General features: G+C 38.9%; 1 pseudogene; it reads left to right on the forward strand.

Moving 5' to 3' along the window:
• The first annotated feature begins 846 nt into the window (after positions 1 to 846).
• LOC107766326 (omega-amidase, chloroplastic-like) overlaps positions 847 to 22,806 on the forward strand; it is a 31,743-nt pseudogene continuing 9,783 nt past the window's right edge.

A 22,806-nucleotide genomic window follows, 5' to 3' on the forward strand; every position in this document is an offset into this window, starting at 1 on the left:
TAACTGTAATTATCCCTATCAGCTATAACCAATTGATTATCCTAAACTAAACTGAATTAAACTAATTAAAACAGCTAGTAACAAACCAAATAAAACTGAGAACAGATTAGAGTAAAACAAAACTCAAACGAGATTGATTAAGGACTTACTGAACGAGAATTATTCTGATAATCAAAAACTAAAACTTAAAGCAAATCAAAACAAATAATCAGAAACCAACACCTAATCCGAATACAAAAACTTAGAGCAGAAATTAAAAGCAATGGAAACTAGCCTAGAGATTAACAATTATGAGAACCAAATCAATCCAACTAAAGAACGATTAATCAGAACTAGACCTAAAATATTTGAATGGAAATATGCTTAAAAGAGTGACGAAATTAAAAACTAAGCTCACAATTGATTGAACATGGAACCATCATGTAATTAATTCATGCTAGCATGAAAGAAGCAGAGAAGAAACAAAAACAAACTTGAGCCAAAGCACTCACTGTTATGACTCGACTTCCCCCGCCTCTCAATTCGAATTTCGAGTGACTGGTGATATTTGAACACCGCTGATGGTGATTTCGTCATGAGAGAGATGAGGTGTTGACATAGTATCAACTTGAAGCGGTTTTGGGAAAATTAGGGTTTTGATGAAATCTTTGAATTAAGATTTGACAGGCCTGGGGGTGATTCGAAGAAAATTAGGTCAGAGACGGACAGAGGAGAAGTAGGAGGACCTAGGGTGTCAATTTGGTGGTGATTGGGCACGGCGTCGCCGTGGAAGGCGGAGACGGCGGTGACAATCCAATATTCGAGCAAACCGCGTATGATTCGAGGGAAACTGATAAGAGATTCATGATGAGGGAATTGAGGCGATCTAGGGGTGTGATTTTAGGGGTCGACGGAAGTGATGGTGTCTTCGCCGGCGGCGAAGCTGTGGCGTTACAGACGAGGGAGTATGAGGAAGATGAAGGTTGTTCGTTTAGGGTTTAGGAATTTCGGACACTTATAACTAACGTAGGGAAATAATGGGAGCCATTAGATCAATGGTGATGGGCGGCCTAGATTAGTCCTATCCTAAACGGGATCGTTTTGGGAAATAAGGATTTGGACCGGGTGGGAAACTAGATTGGGCCTGGGTCGGAACACTGAATTGGGCTGAGGTTTGGATTAAATTGAGATGAGCCCAATTTTGTTCTTGTTTGTTTTTTTCTCTTTTATTTCTTTTATCTATTTTTGTATTTTGTTTTCCACTTTGTAATTTTGTATTTATTTTTCTGATTTTATAAAATTGCAACAATTAAAATAAAGTCCTAATATATTTCAAAATTAAACTAATTAATTCCTAAAATTATATTAAAATCTATTTCGGGATGAATTCACAATTAAATATTTAAAAATATTAAAGTGAACTATTTTTTTGTCATTTTCTTTATATTTTACTCTAAAACAAATCAACCCCTAAGTAATACTAAAAAATGAAATTAAACCTAAATGCAAATATTATTTTGTATTTTTATATGAATTAACATGCACAAATAAAATGCAAACAATTAACAGGAAATGACACAAAAATGTACAAAAATTGTAAAAATAAAGAAAAATTATTTTGTTTGAATTTTGAGAATTATTCATATATAGGGCAAAAATCACGTGCTCACAACATGTAAAATCTTTATGGATTTTCTTTTTCTCTTTTTTTGATATTTTTTGGAAAATAATGGAAAAAGTGCAAAATCTTTTTGAATTTTTCATTTTCATTTTTTTTGTCCTTTTCTTGGAAAGGTTGTGAAAGAAAATCGTAACAGGGCCCTACTGGCTTTATTTTTATACTTCACCCTTTTTCCTAAATATCAGTCCGCCAAATGACCTTTCTACCCTCAAAGATGCAACATGTATCACATAGAGATGATTGAATGTCTTTTTAGGCCACGAGCCCATTTTGACAAAATTTGGATAGGTCTCCTACAAAGGGACACAGTACCTGGGACTGACCTCTGCTAGATCTAAATGGCATGATACAAATAAAAATGATCTAAAGGCTGACCTAAGTTTGGGGTTCACTAACAAGGCAAATCGGGGGAGCGTATGGTCGATGATAGCTGCTCAAGCTTTCCTCCCATTCCATACGTCCGACAGCCCTCTCCTAAAATAAGGGTGACTCAACAAAGAGTTCGTGCACGCGACGCGTACTCTGAGACTTGTTGCTAAAAGAAGACCCATGGTTATGCAAATGATGACAGTTATAAAGCAGTAAAAATATAAGGAAAAGCGATAAACAAATAACCAACAAAACAGGAAATATGACAAACAGACTAAATAAATAAAGCAAATAAAGAAAACAAACACTTCAATTGAATATCCTAAAAGCCAACAAGATCAAGTATTAGCTCGAACCTTCAACTCCCCAGCAGAGTCGCTAAACCTATCACACCTCTTTTTTTCACCTCACTTAACCATCTTAAATAAATAAAAAGATTTTGGGAAGCTCAAAAGGGTTTCAATTATGAAAAGTGACAAAAATTTGCGTTCAAAAGGATTAACTCAGAGTCGCCACCTGACATTAGTTTCGGTGTGCCAGGTCACCATTTTCAAAAATAATTTTTCATTTTAAAACACTTTGGACTCTAAAACTAAGTCTACCGGAGATTCGGGTAAGGGAGTTCATTTGACTCGGGAAGAAGGTGTTAGGCACTCCCCAAATCCCATGAAAGTCACAGTTGCATACTCGATCAAGTTGGTTGTTAAAACTATTCAAATTGAGGTGAAAATAAACACAAAAAAGAAAATAGACACACAAGAGGCTTGAGGTCGCCCCCACCTAATAAAATAAAGATAAAAATAAAACTAAAAATAAAATAGAAATAAAAGTACTACGAGTTCGCTTTCGGCCTCCAATTAAAAGATACTACGGGGCATTCCCCGGAATAAAATATTTACAAATCTTTCGGGGCATTCCCCAGATAAATTTAACTAAGGGAACAATCTCTCACCTCAAATCTATCAAAAATCCTAAGGCTTGCCTACTCAAGTGTGGTTGGCCTAAACATGTTACTAGCGAATAACGAAAATAAAATAAAGATAAGTAAATAAGAGAAGAACTAAAAGAAAATTCAATTCATGATTATGTTCTTTTAACTGATTCTTTTAACTGATCGTTTTCATGTATTTAGACCGAGCCCAATCCTAAAGCATGTAGATTAAGCACTAATGGGCTAAGTCTTTCCCGATTCCGGTCCCTTAATTTCAGACACAATAATCCTTGTTCATTAGGATGAAACAAATCCGAAGCAGATAAAACATCAAACAAATAAGAAAGAAGTAAAAGACATATGAAATCAACAAACAACTAAGAGAACAGGCCAGCAACCTATTTCAACCACAACACATGAAAATATCATCGGAAATAATAGAGGAGAGAAGGACCTGAATTGCTTTCCAATATATTCAAATCTCCAATCAGTACACGGATAGAATATGAACCATAACCACGATCGAACTGGAAATAGCAAAAATTCCAAACACGAACCCGGACGGAATCCCAAATTGACAAAGCAAACCTCGTCAACTGAACTTCATTTTTGAGACAAAAATCCACAATTGGGAAGAGGAACATAACTTTTTTTTGCTTTTTTTTAATATATTTTTTAAATTAAACTAAGTTAAGAAATTTGATAAATGAGAATGAAAACAGAAGCAAAAATTTTGTTCTTTGTAAACCCTGACTTCTCACTCAATTTTCCTCTCCCCTTTTTTTCTTGACTTCAATGTGTGTGTGAGTTTCCGACGAATCTGTTGACGGGGTGGTGTTTGTTGGTGGAGATGGGCGAGAGTGATGGCTGATTTCCGACGAAGTTGGGTGGCATCGCTGCTGGAGTTTGTTGAAGAAGAAGGAGAAAATGGCACTCCTTAACTAAGGGGGAGAAGTCTGACGGCATGGTCCTTGAGATGTTGGGTGTGGATGATTTTGAAGAGTGGTCATTTGGTGTGAGGTGAAGAAGAAGGGATGTTGTGTGGAGGAGTTCGTTGATGTTGTTGGTTTTTGGAGATAGGGATGAGAGTCGCTATTTGTTAGAGAGAGAAAGGGGTGGGCGATGTTGCTTTAGGAAGCTACAGTGGGGTGCAGCGACGGGGAGTTGGAGATGAGGTGGGGGTGGTTGTTTTTGGGTGAATGTCCGGCAGCTACTCAGGTGTAGAGGAGATGAGAGGTCTCTTTTTGGGTTCTAGGCTTAGGTTTAGTTAAGAAGACCATGGAAACGGCTGAAGCTTCTTATTTTCATTCTCTTGGTTCGTCTCTATCGATGAAGAAGAGAGCCGATGGGGTATTTTTTTTGATAATCCAAAATGGCTCAAGGGTCCCTCTAGTGTTTTAGGTCTGAAGAAGAGAAGAAGGGTTTAGGTTTTTTTTAATCTCCTTAAGGGAAATGGGGTATGGGCTAACAAGATTCGGGCTTAGATGGCTTTTGAGTTTTGGGTTGGGTCTACGTATTATTAGATTAAAATTGAGCTAAAAATTAAAATTCATAAACTATAGAGCTAACTCCATTTCTTCTTGTACAACAATATAAAGCACCTATAAAAATATAAAATCACTCTTAATTATTTAAAATAAACTATTAAAGATAAACCTAAAATGAAACTGTTTTTGGTATTTTTTTCAAGATTATGTAAAAATAAAAATTCAAGTAAAATAGTATGACTACAAAATATTAATGAAACTATTTTTCTTAATTTTTATTTTTTTGTGGTAAAATAAAGTAAAAGAGTCAAATCTAGTTAAAATAGCGATATTAAACTTAAAATAACTATTTAAACGCTAAAATGTGTAAAATCTCGGGGAGGGTCAAAAATTACATGTCTATAGAGGGCGAAAATGGGGCGCTGAGGCGCTCCAGGGTAGAATCCGTAGGTTCACTTGTCCGACTTCGGAAGCCTATATCTTTTGATCTACAAGGAATTTTGAGATGATTCAAAAACGAAGGTTGTAGCCCTTCGTGTCTAGTTTCCAGAAAGTTATGGCCAAAATACTAAGGCCTGTCTGTGCAGCCACCAGAAGCGCGGACTGCGCTACTTTTATGCGGCCGCAGAGGGGAGTTCGCTGCAGTGGTGATTTTTGGCTGTTAGCGGAGATGGGAATCCGAGATGAGCACTAAAAATACGAGATTTAGGGTTTTATTTCATATTTTGACCTTGAGAGCTCGGATCTTGGCAATGTTTGAAAACTTTTCAAGAAATTCATCGGGGTAAGTGATTCTAACTCAGATTTGGCTAAAATACATGAATCTATCATTAATTTTATCATTTGATTAGTGATTTGGAGTGAAAATTTGTGGAACTTCATAAAATGAATATTTGGGATTTGAATGTCGATTTGAAGTCGGATTTGAGTGAAACTAGTATGGGTGAACTCCTATCGGATGGGTATTCGGTTTTTGTAAATTTTGTCGGGTTCCGAGGTGCGGACCCGGGGAGTTGAATTTTGTTGACTTTATGCAAATTGTATAAGAATCGTAGCTTTGTTAATTGAAATTATTTTCTCTTGTATTATTTGATGTATTTAAGTCATTTTTGGCTAGGTTTGAGCCGAGCGTTGATGAATTGGTAAAGAAAAGCTAAATTGAGTATTGAATTGGCCGGATAGAGGTAAGTATCTTTCCTAGCCTTGTGTGAGGGACTTCCCCTTAGGATTTGAGTCTTCTATGTTGCTCGAACCTATTTGTGGAAAATTGGCCTTTTAGGGTTCTTAGGTCTTTATATTCACTGTGTATGAATGTGTTCTTGACCTGACGAGTTTCCTATTTGCTAGTTTCACCTCTACATGATTAATTGGAATCAATTGCTTCATGATTCACTCTTATTGCCTAATTGACTCCTATTTGATTTAATTGAAGAATTCTGCCTCTCCTATTGTTATGCTATCTTTACATAGCTACTTATCTTATTTGGGAATTTTTATCTTCCCTCTTGAAATTATTTAGTCTTAAGTGAAGCTAAGATCATCCTTCCTTAAATTGAATTATCGAATATCCTCGAATTTGCCCAACCTTAAAAGGAGTTTAGAAAACCTATATCCTTGTTGACTTGCCCTTATTTGGGACTACTTAATTCGTGTTGATTTCATTGTTATTGACTTATATATTTTGGGATCATTGCTACATGTTAGTTTTTCCATTGTTGAATTGTTCCCTTTGTGTCTGCATTCTTTTCTGTGGTTATTCTTTGTGAGTTGGTTCTACCGTTTCCTTGTGATTTACAGTCCTTGAGTTGATTTACTTGTCTTACCTTGTATTATTGTCATTGTTGTTGTTATATGTATTGTGGTGATGTATGAGTTTTTGGTTGTGTGTAACTGTTATTTCTGTTGGTTATGCTGCATATTTACTTTGGGACTACGGATCGGTATTCCGGTAGATCCTCCTACACATTTATATTTGGGACTACGGGACGACACCTGGTAGATCCCCTTGCACTACATATTTACTTTGGGACTACGAATTGGTATTCTGGTAGATCTCTCTACACATTTATATTTGGGACTATGGGACAATACCCGGTAGATCCCCATGTACTGCATATTTACTTTGGGACTACGGATCGGTATTCCGGTAGATCCCCCTACATATTTATATTTGGGAATACGGGACGACACCCTGTAGATCCCCCTGTACTGGATATTTACTTTGGGACTACGGATCGGTATTCCGGTAGATCTCTCTGCACATTTACGTTTGGGACTACGGGACAATATCCTGGGAGATCCCCTATTAAAATCACTGTGTTCTGAGTTGTTGTTTTCATTGATCCTATCCCTGTGTAAACATTATATATGTTGCCTGTTCTATTCCTTATACTTACTAGCTGGTATGAACTATGTTAGGACACTTACACAAGCATACACGTGGCTAAGCACCCTAATCGGATAGGAGGATTCTTGGTATTATCGCGTATAAACGCACACCCTTGTTTATTTGTCTTCCATGTGAGAATGGCTTTATTTGGTACGTGAGTGTGACGATCCAAAAGGTCATAACTTTCTTTTAAATTGAATTTCGTGTTCTGAGGCCTTAAAAACCTCTCTTAGCATCACCTCGATTGAGTGCGCAGTTCGGGCGCGTAGCCGGAAAGCTTAAATATGAAAATCTGTGAAAAATGATAAATTTTGACTAATAAATGAATTAGTTTGACTTCGGTCAACATTTTGGATAAACGGAACCGGACCCGTGATTTGACGGTCCCGGAGGATCCGAAGAAAAAATGGGACTTGGGCGTATACTCGGAATCGAATTCCGAGGTCCCAAGCCTGAGAAACGAATTTTTTAAAGAAAATTATTTTCTGAAATTGTTTAAAGGTTTGGAAATGAAATTTGATTAGAACATGTTGGTATTGGGCCCGTATTTTGGTTCCGGTGCGCGGTACAGGTCTTATATATGATTTAAGATAATTCTGTGAAGTTTGGTAAGAAACGGAATCCGTTTAACGTGATTCGGACCTTAAATGCAAATTTGATGTTTAAAGGAGTTTTGAGAAATTTCATTGATCTTGAGGTCTAATTCAATGTTCATGATGTTATTTTGGTGATTTGAGTACACGAGTAGGTCCATATGATGTTTTTGAGTTAGTAAGCACATTTGGTTTGGAGTCCCGAGGGCTCGGGTGAGTTTCGGGTAGGTTCCGGGATGTCGTAGGCTTAAACAAAACATAGTTGTTGCAGGTTCAGAGAAGTGGAAGGCCTCTAAACACACCAGTGCAGTCGGCACAAAGTGGAGTGCTACCACAGAGGGGCATGTGCGGCCGCACTGGATTTTGTGCGGACCGTGGTGGGGGCTTTGCGGACACACTAGTTTTTGTGTTGTCTACACTGGTGACTGTGCGGCCGCAGTTGACTTTGTGCAGTCCGCACAGGTTCATGGGAGCTGTGCGACTGCAGTTGATTTTGTGCGGTCCGCACAGGCGGTCAGTTATTTTTCATTTTTCAAAACCCCAAAAACATAAGAGGAGATTTTTCAAATAACCTTTCTTCTCCAAAACATTGGTAAGTGATTTCTAACTCATTTTCTTCAATCATTAAAATATTTTTACATGGTTTCAACTCAAAATCAATGATTTTCATAGGGGAAATTGGGTGTTTTGGGTAGATCCTAGGTTTTTCAAAAATTAGGGATTTGGACCTCGATTTGAGGTCCGATTTCAAAATAAATTATATATTCGGGCTCGCGGCTAAATGGATGATCGAGTTTTGGTCCGAACCTCGTGTTTTGACCAAGCGGGCCCGGGGTCGATTTTTGACTTTTTGGGAAGAATGATTAGAAAGCTATAATTAAACACTGGAATTGGATTGCTTAGTGTTTATTGATGTTATTAAGTCGATTATGTCTAGATACAATTGATTTGGAGCCAAATTCGAAAGGAAAGGCTATGTTTGAGGATTGAGTTGGCCGTGGAAGTTCGAGGTAAGTGTTCGGTCTAACTTTAGCTTGAGGGATTAAGAGTTGTGTCCTATTTGCTATTTGCTTCTTGTTGAGTACGACGTATAAGCATGGTGACGAGTATCTATACTTTGGTGTCGAGCATGACCGTGAGTCTTAAATTGATAATTGTTGTGTTCTTAAATGATACTACGGATTCTTTAATTGGTGATTCTAGATATTGAGCAAGGATTTAGTTTATTTTCGTGGAAATTACTTATGATTGAGTATTGGTGTTAGCTGAGATGAGTAGGAGTTGAGTTAAGATTGGTTATAGCTGATTTTCCCTTGCGGGGATGTATATACTTTTACTGTTGAATTCCCTTGCCAGGATAGTGTAGTTTATTGTTGATCCGTTGCCGGGACTCGTGGTAGGGTTGAGTTTAAGGTATATAAATATATTGGATCGGGTGGTACGCCGCAACAATATTATATTGGATCGGGTTGCACGCTACAACAATGTTATAATGGATGGAGTTGAACGCCGCAACAATATTATATTGGATCAGGTTGCATACCACAATAATATTATAATGGATCGGGTTGCATGCCGCAACAATATTATATTGAATCGGGTTGCACGTCGTAGCAATGTTATAAATGGATCGGGTTGCGCCGCAATAGTGTTGTTATTGCTTTGACGTAGATTTTGAATTGTTTATCTCATATTTCTCTTTATTCCTGTTGGACTTGATATGTTCCCCGAAGCATGTACCCCTCTCCCATTTAAACTGCTTATTCCTGTTTATTTTCCGCCGTACATTATATAATCGCACAGGTTTATCTGGAGTCTGGTTCTAGCCTCGTCACTACCTCGTCGGGGTTAGGTCAGGCACTTACTAGCACATGGGGTCGGTTGTGCTTATGCTACACTCTACACTATGTGCAGATATCGGAGCAGCATTTAGACAGTAGCACTTGGTGAACCAGCCTTTAGTCCGCCCAGAGATCCCGAGGTAGTCCGCAGGCCCGACGTTCTCTTCTATATATTTATATGTTATGTTTTCATTTGTATCCGAGACAGACTGTATTTCCTTTTTCAGACTTTTGTATGTAGTATTCATAGACAGTCCATGAATATTGTGACACTGGATTCCGGGTAGAGGAGTATATTGGCATTGTAGTACTGATTTTGATCCTTTTTAGTTGTTTAAGTCTTCCGCTTATTCTATTATCATTAATATTTAAATTGTAGATTTCCTATTAATTCAAGTTGTTAAAAAGATTAAAATGATAGAGTTAGAATTTCTGTATTTCGTGGCTTTCCTAGCTTCTTCAAGTATGCGCCATCACGACTCCCGAGGGTGGAAAATCCGGGTCATGACAAGTTGGTATCAGAGCTCTAGGTTATATAGGTCTCACAATTCATAGACAAACTTAGTTGAGTCTGAGGGATCGGTATGGAGACATCTGTATTTATCCCCCAGAGTCTACAAAGTTAGGAAAAACTTCACATTTATTCATTCCTATCGTGCGATTTGGTTTCTTGATGCTAATTGAATTTCTACTCTATTCTTTCGCAGATGGCAAGAACATGCGCTTCCTCATTTACTGACCAGCAGCCCGAGCCCCCAGCAGCATCTCCCACGAGGGGCAGGAGGCGAGGTCGAGGTCGTGCTAGAGGCCGAGGTAGGGGCAAAGCTCAGCCTAGAGCAGCAGCACCAGCGGCGGAGCCTCAAGTTGACTTTGATGATGAGGTTCTGCCCATGACAGTTCCGGTGGACCCAGCTCAGGTCCCAGAGGGGTTTATTGCTACCCTAGTTCTTCAGGATGCTCTGGTCTGTTTAGTGGACCTCATGGAGAGTGTCACCTGAGCAGGCATGCTTCCTGTAGCACCAGCCATTTCTCAAGCTGGAGGAGGAGCCCAAACAAATGCTACTCGCACTCTAGAGAAGATAACTCCCCAGTTTCAGACTCCAGCGGTTCAGCCGGGTGTGGTAGCTCAGGCTGGCGATGGAGCAGCTATGTTTGTCGATGCTTTGTGGAGGTTGGATAGGTTCACCAAAGTTTTCACTACTACTTTCAGCGGTGCATCTACTGAGGATCCCCAGGATTATCTAGATAGTTGTCACGAGGTTCTTAGGAACATGGGGATAGTTGAGACCAATGGGGTCGATTTTGCCACTTTTCGCTTGTCTGGATATGCTAAGACTTGGTGGAGGGAGTACTGTTTGGCTAGACCATCCGGATTGCCGGTTTTGACTTGGGAGCAGTTCACTTAGCTATTTCTAGAGAAGTTTCTCCCCGTCACTCAAAGAGAGGCCTATCGGAGGTAGTTTGAGTGCCTCTAGCAGAGTTCCATGATTGTTACCCAGTATGAGACCAGATTCATCGACTTGGCTCGTCATGCCCTTATCATACTTCCCACCGAGAGAGAGAGGGTGAGGAGGTTCATTGATGGACTTATTCAGATAATTCGTCTTCAAATGGCTAAGGAGGCTGGGAGTGAGATCTCTTTCCAGGAGACAGCCAATGTGGCTCGGAGAGTTGAGATGGTTCTATCATAGGGAGGTGGTCATAGGTCGGATAAGAGGCCCCGTCATTCAGGCCGATTCAGTAGTACCTCGTTTGGAGGTAGGGATTCATATGGTAGAGGCCATCATCCTAGGCCTTTTCAGTCAGCACTTCAGGTTTCTCATGGTGCTTCACGTGGCCGTGGTTCTCACATGTAGTATTCTGATCAGCAGCCCTACGGTGCACCACCAGCTCCTATCAGTGCACTTCCGCTCTAGAGTTTTCAGGGTGGTCATTCAGGTCGCCAAGGTCAGCCTCAGTTTCCTCAGCCGCATCACTCAAGTAGATGCTATGAGTGTGGTGAGTATGGTCATATCCGGAGGGCCTGTCCGAAGTTGGTGGGTACTCAATCGCAGCAGCAGGGTTCCCGTGCTATGGTTCGGGCACCAGGTGTTCCACAGCCCACCCAGCCAGCTAGAGGTGGGGGTAGAGGCGCTAGAGGTGGAGGTAGATGTGCTAGAGGTGGAGCTCATACCACTAGAAGTGGAGGCTAGCCAGCTGCAGGCCGTCCCAAAGAGGTAGTCCAGGATGGTGGGGCCAACCCCGATGTTATGCTCTCCCAGCCATGCCCGAGGCTGAGGCTTAAGATGCAGTTATCACAGGTACTGTTCTGGTTTTGTGATAAAGTGTTATTTGATCCGGGGTCTACATACTCATATGTGTCATCTTATTTTGCACCGTACATGGTCATGCCTAGTGATTCGTTGAGTGCTCCTGTTTATGTGTCTACACCAGTGGGTGATTCTATTGTGGTAGATCGAGTCCATCGCTCTTGTATAGTTGTGATTGGGGGTCTTGAGACTCGTGTAGATTTGTTGCTTCTAGACATGGTCGCTTTCGATGTTATATTGGGGATGGACTGGTTATCACCTTACGATGTTATCTTGGACTATCATGCCAAGACTGTAACCTTAGCCTTGCCGGGTTTACCCCGTTTAGAGTGGAGAGGGACTCCTGGTCATTCTACCCGTAGTGTTATCTCTTATGTGAAGGCTCGGCGTATGGTTGAGAAGGGGTGTTTGGCATATTTGGCATATGTTCGTGATTCTAGTGCTGAGGTTCCTTCTATTAATTCTGTGCCCGTTGTTCGTGAGTTTTCTGAGGTATTCCCTTCAGACCTGCTGGGTATGCCACCCGACAGGGATATTGACTTTTGCATTGATTTGGCTCTGGGCACGCAGTCCATTTTTATCCCGCCGATCGTATGGCCCCGCCTGAGTTGAAAGAGTTGAAGGAGCAGTTGCAAGACTTGCTTGAAAAAGATTCTATTAGGCCTAGTGTTTCACCTTGGGGTGCACCAGTATTGTTTGTTAAGAAGAAGGATGGGTCGATGAGGATGTGTATTGATTACCGGCAATTGAACATGGTTACAATAAAGAATAAGTATCCATTGCGGAGGATTAATGATTTGTTTGATCAGCTTCAGGGTGCCAAGGTATTTTCGAAGATTGACTTGAGATCTGGCTACCATCAGTTGAGGATTAGGGCATCTAATGTCCCTAAGATAGCTTTCCGCACTCGGTACAGACATTATGAGTTCTTGGTGATGTCATTTAGGTTGATGAATGCCCCAGCAGCTTTTATGGATTTGATGAACCGAGTGTCTAGGCCTTATTTGGATTCATTCGTGATAGTCTTCATAGATGATATTTTGATATATTCCCGCAGCCGGGAGGAGCACAAGCAGCATCTTAAAGTGGTTCTTCAGACCTTGAAGGATAGTCAGTTATATGCTAAGTTCTCAAAATGTGAGTTCTGGTTGAGTTTAGTTGCATTCCTGGGTCATGTTGTATCATCAGAGGTTATTCAGGTTGATCCGAAGAAGATTGAGGCAGTCAAGAACTAGCCTAGACCAGCATCAGCTATAGAGATTCGGAGCTTCTTGGGATTAACAGGTTATTATCGTCAGTTCGTGGAGGGGTTTTCATCTATCGTAGCCCCGATCTAGGTTGACCCAGAAGGGTTCCTCATTCAGATGGTTGGATGAGTGTGAGGCGATCTTCCAGAAGCTCAAGATAGCTCTGACTACGGTACAGATATTGGTTTTGCCCACAGGTTCAGGGCCTTATACAATTTATTGTGACGCATCTCGCATTGGACTTGGTGCGGTGTTGATGCAGGATGGCAAGGTCATTGCTTATGCTTCACGGTAGTTGAAGATTCATGAGAAGAATTATCCGGTTCATGATTCGGAGTTGGCAGCCATTGTTCACGCGTTGAAGATTTGGAGGCATTATCTGTATGGCGTGGCATGTGAGGTGTTCACGGATCACAAGAGTCTTCAGTATTTGTTCAAACAAAAGGAGTTGAATTTGAGACAGAGGAGGTGGTTGGAGTTGTTAAAAGATTATGATATCACCATCTTATATCATCCAGGAAAGGCCAATGTGGTGGCCGATGCTTTGATAGGAAGTCAGCCAGTATGGGCAGTCTTGCTTATATTCCGGTCGGTGAGAGACCGCTTGCTTTGGATGTTTAGGCTTTGGCCAATCAGTTCATGAGGTTGGATGTTTCTGAGCCCAGTCGTGTGTTAGCTTGCACGGTCGCTCGTTCTTCTTTATTGGAGTGTATATATGATCGGCAGTATGATGATCCCCATTTGTGTGTCCTTAGAGACACGGTGCAGCACAGAGGTGCCAAGCAGGTTACCTTAGGTGATGATGGAGTTTTGAGATTGCAGGATCGAGTTTGTGTGCCTAATGTGGATGGGCTCCGAGAGTTGATTTTAGAGGAGGTCCATAGTTCCAGGTACTCTATTCATCTGGGCACCGCTAAGATATATCAGGATTTGTGGCAGCATTATTGGTGGCATAGAATGAAGAAGGATATCGTTGCATATGTGGCTCAGTGTTTGAATTGTCAGCAGGTTAAGTACGAGCATTAGAGGCCCGATGGTTCGTTTCAAAAGATTGAGATTCCTGAGTGGAAATGGGAGCGTATCACTATGGACTTCGTTGTTGGTCTCCCACGGACTCAGAGGAAGTTCGATGCAGTGTGGGTTATTGTTGATAGGCTGACCAAGTCAGTGCATTTCATTCTTGTAGCAGTCTCCTACTTTTCCGAGAGGTTAGCTGAGATCTATATCCGGGAGATTATCCGTCTTCATAGTGTTCCCGAGTCTATCATTTCGGACCGAGGTACGCAGTTTATCTCGCATTTATGGAGGGCAGTTCAGCGAGAATTAGTCACACAGCATGAGTTGAGCACAACATTTCATCCTCAGATGGATGGGCAGTCTGAGCGGACTATTCAGATTTTGGAGGATATGCTCTGAGCTTGTGCCATTGACTTTGGAGGCTCGTGGGATCAGTTTTTGCCCTTAGCAGAGTTTGCCTACAACAACAGCTACTAGTCGAGTATTCAGATGGCTCCGTATGAGGCTTTATATGGTAGGTAGTGTCGGTATTTGATTGGATGGTTTGAGCTGGGAGAGGCTCGGTTGTTGGGTACGGATCTGGTTCAGGATGCCTTGGACAAGGTTAGGATTATTCGGGATAGGCTTCGTACAGCTCAGTCCAAGCAAAAGAGTTATGTTGACCACAAGGTTCGTGATTTGGCATTCATGGTCGGTGAGTGAGTATTGCTTCGAGTGTCGCTTATGAAGGTCGTGATGAGATTTGGAAAGAAGGCAAGCTTAGCCCTAGGTTTATTGGCCCGTTTGAGATTCTTGATCGAGTGAGAGAGGTGGCTTATAGACTTGCATTGCCGCCGAGCTTATCAGCCGTGCATCCAGTGTTTCATGTGTCCATGCTTCGGAAGTATCACGGCGATCCATCCCACGTGATGGATTTCATCACTGTCCAGTTGGACAGGGACTTGTCTTATGAGGAGGAGCCGGTAGCTATTCTAGACCGGTAGGTTCGTTAGTTGAGATCGAGGAGTTTTCCTTCTGTTCGTGTTCAGTGGAGAGGTTAGCCTCCTGAGGCACTGACCTGGGAGTCTGAGCCCGATATGCGGAGTCGTTATCCCCATCTTTTTCCCGACTCAGATACTTCTTTCTTCGGTCCGTTCGAGGACGAACGGTTGTTTTAGTGGTGGAGTATGTGATGACCCAAAAGGTCATCACTTTCTTTAAAATTGAATTCCATGTTCTGAGGGCTTAAAAATCTCTCTTAGCATCACCTCGATTTGCGTGCGTAGTTCGGGCACGTAGCCGGAAAGCCTAAATGTGAAAATCTGTGAAAAATGATAAATTTTGTCTAATAAATGAATTAATTTGACTTTGGTCTATATTTTGGATAAACGGACCGAGACCCATGATTTGACGGTCTCAGAGGGTCTGTAGGAAAATATGGGACTTCGGCGTACGCTCGGAATTGAATTCTGAGGTCCCAAGCCCGAGAAACAAATTTTTTAAAGAAAATTATTTTTTGAAATTGTTTAAAGGTTTTGGAAATAAATTTTGATTAGAACATGTTGGTATCGAGCACATATTTTGGTTCCGTCCCCGGTACAGGTTTTATATATGATTTAAGATAATTCTGTGAAGTTTGGTAAGAAACGGAATCCGTTTGACGTGATTCGGATCTTAAATGCAAATTTGATTATTAAAGGAGTTTTGAGAAATTTCATTGATCTTGAGGTCTAATTCGATGTTCATGATGTTATTTTGGTGATTTGAGTACACGAGTAGGTACATATGATATTTTTGAGTTAGTAAGCACATTTGGTTTGGAGTCCCGAGGTTTCGGGTAGGTTTCGGGATATCGTAGGCTTAAAAAAATATAGTTGTTGCAGGTTCAGAGAAGTGGAAGGCCTCTGAACAAACCAGTACGGTCCGCACAAAGTGGAGTGCTACCGCGGAGGGGCTTGTGTGGCTGCACTGGATTTTGTGCGGACCGCGGTGGGGGCTTTGCGGCCGCACTAGTTTTTGTGATGTCCGCACTGGTGACTGTGCGACCGCGGTTGACTTTGTGCGGTCCGCACAGGTTCATGGGAGTTGTGTGGCCGCAGTTGATTCTGTGCGGTCCGCATAAGCGGCCTGAGAGGGGTATATTAAGACGGGATTTTCAGTTATTTTTCATTTTTCAAAACTCGAAAAACCTAAGAGGCGATTTTTCAAATACCTTTACTTCTCCAAAACATTGGTAAGTGATTTCTAACTTGTTTTCTTCAATCATTAACATCTTTTCACATGGTTTCAACTCAAAATCAATGATTTTCACGGGGAAAATTGGGTGTTTTGGGTAGAACCTAGGTTTGTCAAAGATTGGGGATTTGGACCTCGATTTGAGGTCCGATTTCAAAACAAATTATATATTCGGACTCGTGGGTAAATGGGTGATCGGGTTTTGGTCCGAACCTCGTGTTTTGACCAAATGGGCCCGGGGTCGATTTTTGACTTTTTGGGAAGAATAATTAGAAAGCTATAATTAGACATTGAAATTGGATTGCTTAGCATTTATTGATGTTATTAAGTCGATTATGTCTAGATACAATTGATTTGGAGTTGAATTCGAAAGGAAAGGCAGTGTTTGAGGATTGAGTTGGCCATGGAAGTTCGAGGTAAGTGTTCGGTCTAACCTTAGCTTGAGGGATTAGGAGTTGTGTCCTATTTGTTATTTGCTTCTTGTTGAGTACGATGTATAGACATGGTGACAAGTATCTATACGTTGGTGTCGAGCATGACCGTGAGTCTTAAATTGATAATTTATGTTCTTAAATGATACTACGGATTCTTTAATTAGTGATTCTCGATATTAAGCAAGGATTTAGTTTATTGTTGTGGAAATTACTTATGATTGAGTATTGGTGTTAGCTAAGACGAGTAGGAGTTGAGTTAAGATTGGTTATAGCTGCTTCTCCCTTGCCGGGACGTATATACTTTTACTGTTGAATTTCCTTGCGGGGATAGTGTAGTTTATTGTTGATCCCTTGCCGGGACTCGTGGTAGGATTGAGTTTAAGGTATATAAATATATTGGATCAGGTGGCACGCCGCAACAATATTATATTGGATCGGGTTGCATGCCGCAACAATGTTATAATTATCGGGTTGCACGCCGCAACAATATTATATTGGATCGGGTTGCACGCCACAACAATGTTATAAATGGATCGGGTTGCGCACCGCAACAGTGTTATTATTGCTTTGACGTAGATTTTGAATTGTTTCTCTCATATTTCTCTTTATTCCTGCTGGACTTGATATGTTCCCTGAAGCATGTACCCCTCTCCCATTTAAACTGCTTATTCCTGTTTATTTTCCGTCGTACATTATGTAATCGCACAGGTTTATCTGCAGTCTGGTCCTAACCTCGTCACTACCTCGCCGGGGTTATGCCAGGCACTTACCAGCACATGGGGTCAGTTGTGCTTATGCTACACTCTGCACTATGTGCAGATACCGTAGCAGCATTTAGATAGTAGCACTTGGGGAGCCAGCCTTCAGTCCGCCCAGAGATCCCGAGGTAGTCCTGCAGGCGTCCGCAAGTCCGGCGTTCTCTTCTATCTATTTATATGTTCTATTTCCACTTGTATCCAAAGCACACTTTATTTCCTTTTTTAAACTTTTGTATGTAGTATTCATAGACAGTCCGTGAATATTGTGACACCGGATTCCGGGTGGAGGAGTATATTGGCATTGTAGTACTGATTTGGTTATTTTTAGTTGTTTAAGTTTTCCGCTTATTCTATTATCGTTTATCTTTAAATTGTTGATTTCTTGTTAATTCAAGTTGTTAAAAGGATTAAAATTATAGAGTTAGAATTTCTGTATTTCGTAGCTTGCCTAGCTTCTTCTAGTAGGCGTCATCAGAACTCCTGAGGGTTGGAAATTCGGGTTGTGACAGTGAGCTGTCAGTATGATTTTGTGATCTGATGAGGGCACAGGATGCCAAGTATTAGGGTTGAGGTATTGAGACTCGTATTGTATGATTATGAGATGAGGTGTCATCAGGTGACTTATATTCGAAGGTTATTTATTTGAGAAGATTATACTCGAAAGGTATTTACTTTGAAAGAACTATTTTTATAAAATATTCATCTTAACGAAGTATATTTTGAAACATTTTTATCACTTAGAAAGATTTGACTAATCGATTGAAGTTTTCTAGCTAAGACCAAATGTGAAAAATAAAAATTGTCGTAGTTGTTGAGTTATGACTTGTCTTTGCTGTATTTGTTATTTCGGATTTGGGTTTTTTCATTCACTTTTCTGTGTTCTTATTACGGTGTTCCGCTGTTACTTGTTGTTTTCTTTCCTTATTGCAATTTCTGTGTAGTTAGCCATATCGCGTGGTCCTTATATAGATATTATGTTCTGCTATTCTACACTTATATTTGTTCAGTTTATTAGACCAGTAGGTGTCTCGACTGTTCCTCGTCACTACTCCATCGAGGTTAGTCTTGATACTTATTGGGCACCGCTGTAGTGTGCTCATACTATACTTCTGCATATTTTTGTGCAGACCCAGGTATTGTTCGTTAGTAGCTGTGCGGGCCGTTGCTGTGGAGACTCAAGGTAAACCTGCTGATGCGTTCACAGGCTTTGGAGTCACCTTCCTATATTTGTATTCACACTGTTGTACTTATTTCCATACAGTTGTATTTAAAAATTTTAGCAAAACTCTGTAGAGCTTATGACTTATACTATCGGGTTTTGGGAATATGTCCATTGTATAAAGGATTCATTCCAGAAGAATTTTAAGATGTTGCGTATTATTGTTGTTCTTCCGTAAATATTAGGCTTACCTAGTCCTTAAGACTAGGTGCCGTCACGAAACCCAACGGAGGGGAAATTGGGTCGTGACAAAAAAAAAGATGTCATATTTCTAATTTAATAAATTCTAGCATTCTCGTCTTAACCTTAATAACACTTTTTTATAGAAATATTATGTTATGTTTAAGATTACAAGATTTAAAAAATATTTTCATTGACACACATTTAATTTAAAATAATAAGATTCAAAAATCATACTTACATTTTAAACTTCGTAGGTAATCAAACTAAAACACATAAATAAAACAAAAAAGGTACTAATTACTAACTATTTAACAATATCATATGGTTTGAATTATAAAATTAGCTTAAAGATTTAAAAAATATTTTCGACATGTGAGACACACATTTAAATTTAAGACCATAGAATTCAAAGATCATAATTACATTCTTAAACTACATAATTCGTATATAATCAAACTAAAATACATAAAATAAAAAAGAAAAATACTACTTACTAACTAGTTACCAATATCATATGGTTTGAATTATAAAATTAACTTAAAGATTTAGAAAATGTTACTGTGTTGATAATCATGGAAATAATAAATAGAAACAATACATAAAATTTGATGGAAAGTGGTTTAATAAGAATTCATATCTGATTTTTAACTAAATTAGAATATCTCTTATGCCAAAATGTATAATTGACCTTTCTTTTTTCTTTTTTCTTTTTGGGTTTTGGAAAGTGAAGTTCAAGATTGGAATTTGTCAGCTGAAAGTTATTGGAGACAAGAATGCTAACATTTCTCAGGCTCGAAATTTTATCCATGCTGCTGCAGAACAAGGCGCAAACCTTATACTATTGCCTGTGAGTTGTTTTGTCCTTTTACTAAATATTTAAATTCTTGGCTGTATATTCACAAATATTTAGTTGCTACTCTGATCCTGACTTTACATTCTTTTTCTCTTCTTTCCTTTTTCAAATGTTTTTTCTTTGCAAAATTCTTAGAACTTTTACATGTGTGTTATTTATGCTAACTTGCTTACAAGGGCGAAAACAGGATTTTTTATAAGGGAATTCAAAAAATAAAAAAAGTAAACACGCGGTAAAGCTAAAAGGATTCAACATTAAATATATATATATATATATATATGGAAAAAATTAACTTTATATACACAGTGTAATTTTCGGCGAAGGAGGTTAGGTTGAATCCCCTTCTGCTCACCTAGCTCCGCCCGCCCTTGCCTGCATACACTAGTTTAATTAAACTGTCATCATTGTTTTCTTCTTAAATATTTTTCACCATTTATCCCCTTCCTCAATTAAGAAGCTATTATAATTTTTGTCCTTGTTCATAGATAATAATATGTTTTGTATAGAGCTTTGATCAGAAATTGTCATTAGTGATTGCTTATTATTTTCGGACAAATGAGCATTCCTTGCTTATTATTTTCAGAATATTAAGGCAAATTTTCCCTTATTTGTCATTTCTGCTAAGGTAAAAGTTGGAGAACACTATCAATTTGGATGTGTTATGAAAGTGGGTTAAGAACATCCTGGATAACCGAGAAGATGAGTTGGGCTGCTAAAGAGTATGATATATATATATATATATATATATATATATATATATATATATATAGACTTTCTGGTGAATTGTCATTTTGACTTGTACGTTTCTAAGTAACCAAATTCAAGGAGCACCGTTTGTTAGTAATATGTATCCGAAAAATATTCTGGAAACTCAAACAACGTAAAACAGAAATGTGGAAGAAGCATAATTATATTTGAGCCTACCGAATTCACAGTATTTCCTTAAAGAACATAATCCCCTCCTAGTACCCGAATTTAGGATTATTTCCTCCCAGAAGAACAAACAGCACACTGGTGTAGCTGTACTTCAAACATCAGTATATAACGAACACAAATGGCGGCAATGAATCACACTTTGTTTTTATAAGAAAACAATGCAGAAATGGATAATTCAGAATTTTCGTAAGGAAAATCTAAGGAAATGGCCTGGTATTTATAGCCAACAAGTTGAGTTCAATGAAGAGGTGCAACTCTTCTGAATAGCCTTTCGCGTAAAACAGCTACAACAAAAACGGCTATTTACGCAAAATAAAATGGGAAAATAAAATCGTACAGAAACAATTGATTTGGATTAAAAATATTAATATAATTTTAAAATTTAACAAATGAATTTGGTTCAAAAAATTAATCAATCAATCAGATCCAACGACGATACAATGCTTGACTTCTTCTCAATTCTTTAAAAGCTACAAGAAGTGCAATTATATATATACCCAACAAATGAGGTTTCCTTCTCCAATACGGGACAATGTTACTTTGTAAAGGAGGGAAATTCAACATTTCATTTTCAAATTCAAAAGATATGATCAAGATTCAAGAATGAAAGACTGTCTCGTTAAATATAGCTTATTAGCAATGTCAGATGTGATGATTCAACGAATTCTCAACCAAATTTTTGTAGGAAATGTGGAACTGCCCATATTCAGCTGATCTGTTTGCAGAGTTTGCCGAGAACTTGAATGATATAAACAGCTCGCCTTCGTCTCTAATGTTATCTGAAGTGGCTTACTCTCTAGGAGTCACCATTATAGGTGGATCAATTCCAGAAAGGGATGCGAGTAGCAGTAGATTATACAATACTTGCTGTGTGTTTGGACCCAATGGAGAGTTAAAGGCTAAGCACAGGAAAGTAAGTTCTTTTGGTTAATTGGAATCAGGAAGCTCCATTATGGAAGAAGAAAATGGAAATGTTATTTTTGCTGTGTGTTTGTGCAGATACATTTGTTTGATATGGGTAAGCCATTACCAGGAGATGTTCACTTTAAGGAATCAGATAGTTTTTCAGCAGGTGAAGAGCCTACCGTCGTTAAAACAGGTAAGCAATGGCTTAATCTGTTGAGCCAGAGCTAGCATTTCAACTCTGTGAGTTCTAAATTTTGAAACGACAACTGCAAGTGTTACTAATTGGGTTCTAAATGTTGGGATATACTATTAACCATGTGGTTTAGACATAGTATTATATTTTATTCTTTATGGAACAATTGTTTATTTAATTTATTCAATTCAATAAAGTACTATTTTAAATAGATCATTTGTTACATGTGTGTCCTTTTAATTATGTAGTAGACAATTTAGTGTATGGAGTCTTAGCTCATGCATAGAAGATTAAATTATTGGTTCTCATAATTAATAAACTATGTTCACAATCAAAGATATTGTTTGACAAAATATCTTAATGATTGTAGCACAAGATTATAGTATAATTTGTCTTGATTATGGGAGTAGTTTTACTCCAACTTCTTGTGCTAGTATACTCAGTGTATATTGAACGGACCAAGTAGAGAAAAGATGTTTTTGTACTGAATACATAAAAAAAATTCTCTAATTCATTAAATGAGCTTATACTCCTAATCTTGATATAACTATTATGATCAATGTAATTTGTTTATTGTTTTGATTTATCAAAAGGTACGACTCTATTTAGAGTTAGTGTATGCCTAATAGATTGGACAATAACGAATAACATTTGTGAATAATAATTAGTTGATAGAATCCATGACTCGTTTTGAGTTTGATGATACCCCTTTTATGTAAGCTTATAAGTTTTCATGTGAAAACCCGACCGGTGGATTTTGTATCCATCACATGAAATGTTTTAAGCGGAATTGTAAAGGATTTAATTAGTTGATTAAATTAAATTTTCAGTGATTTAATTTAATTAACTGGTATTTGAGATCTTAACATGGGGAGTTAAAATAAGTGTTATTGAATTATCGAAATTCATATTGAGGAGTTCAATTGCAGTTTTTTAGTGGAAGAAAATTGCAATTTGTTATAGTAAGAATTAATTCATGCTAATTTCGAATTAATACTATAATTGGTAGCCTCTTATTATTTCTGTGGTCCCTGCTATACCTAGTAAAAACCTGGACAAGACTTGGGTAAAAAGTGACTTGGGAGAAAAGTCATCTAATAGAGTTGGAGTAGGATTCTACTTGGAGAAGGAGAATCCTACACGTTTTTGGAGGAGGATTTTCGTCCAAAAATAAGTCTATTAAAGGAAGACTAGTTTCACCTAATAACTTACCTTTCAGTTGTATTGTTCTTGCCCACCCAATAGCAAAATCGTCCAAAGGTTTTAC

Source organism: Nicotiana tabacum, chromosome 6 (genome assembly GCF_000715075.1).
Source record: "Nicotiana tabacum cultivar K326 chromosome 6, ASM71507v2, whole genome shotgun sequence".
Taxonomy (NCBI): Eukaryota; Viridiplantae; Streptophyta; class Magnoliopsida; order Solanales; family Solanaceae; genus Nicotiana; species Nicotiana tabacum.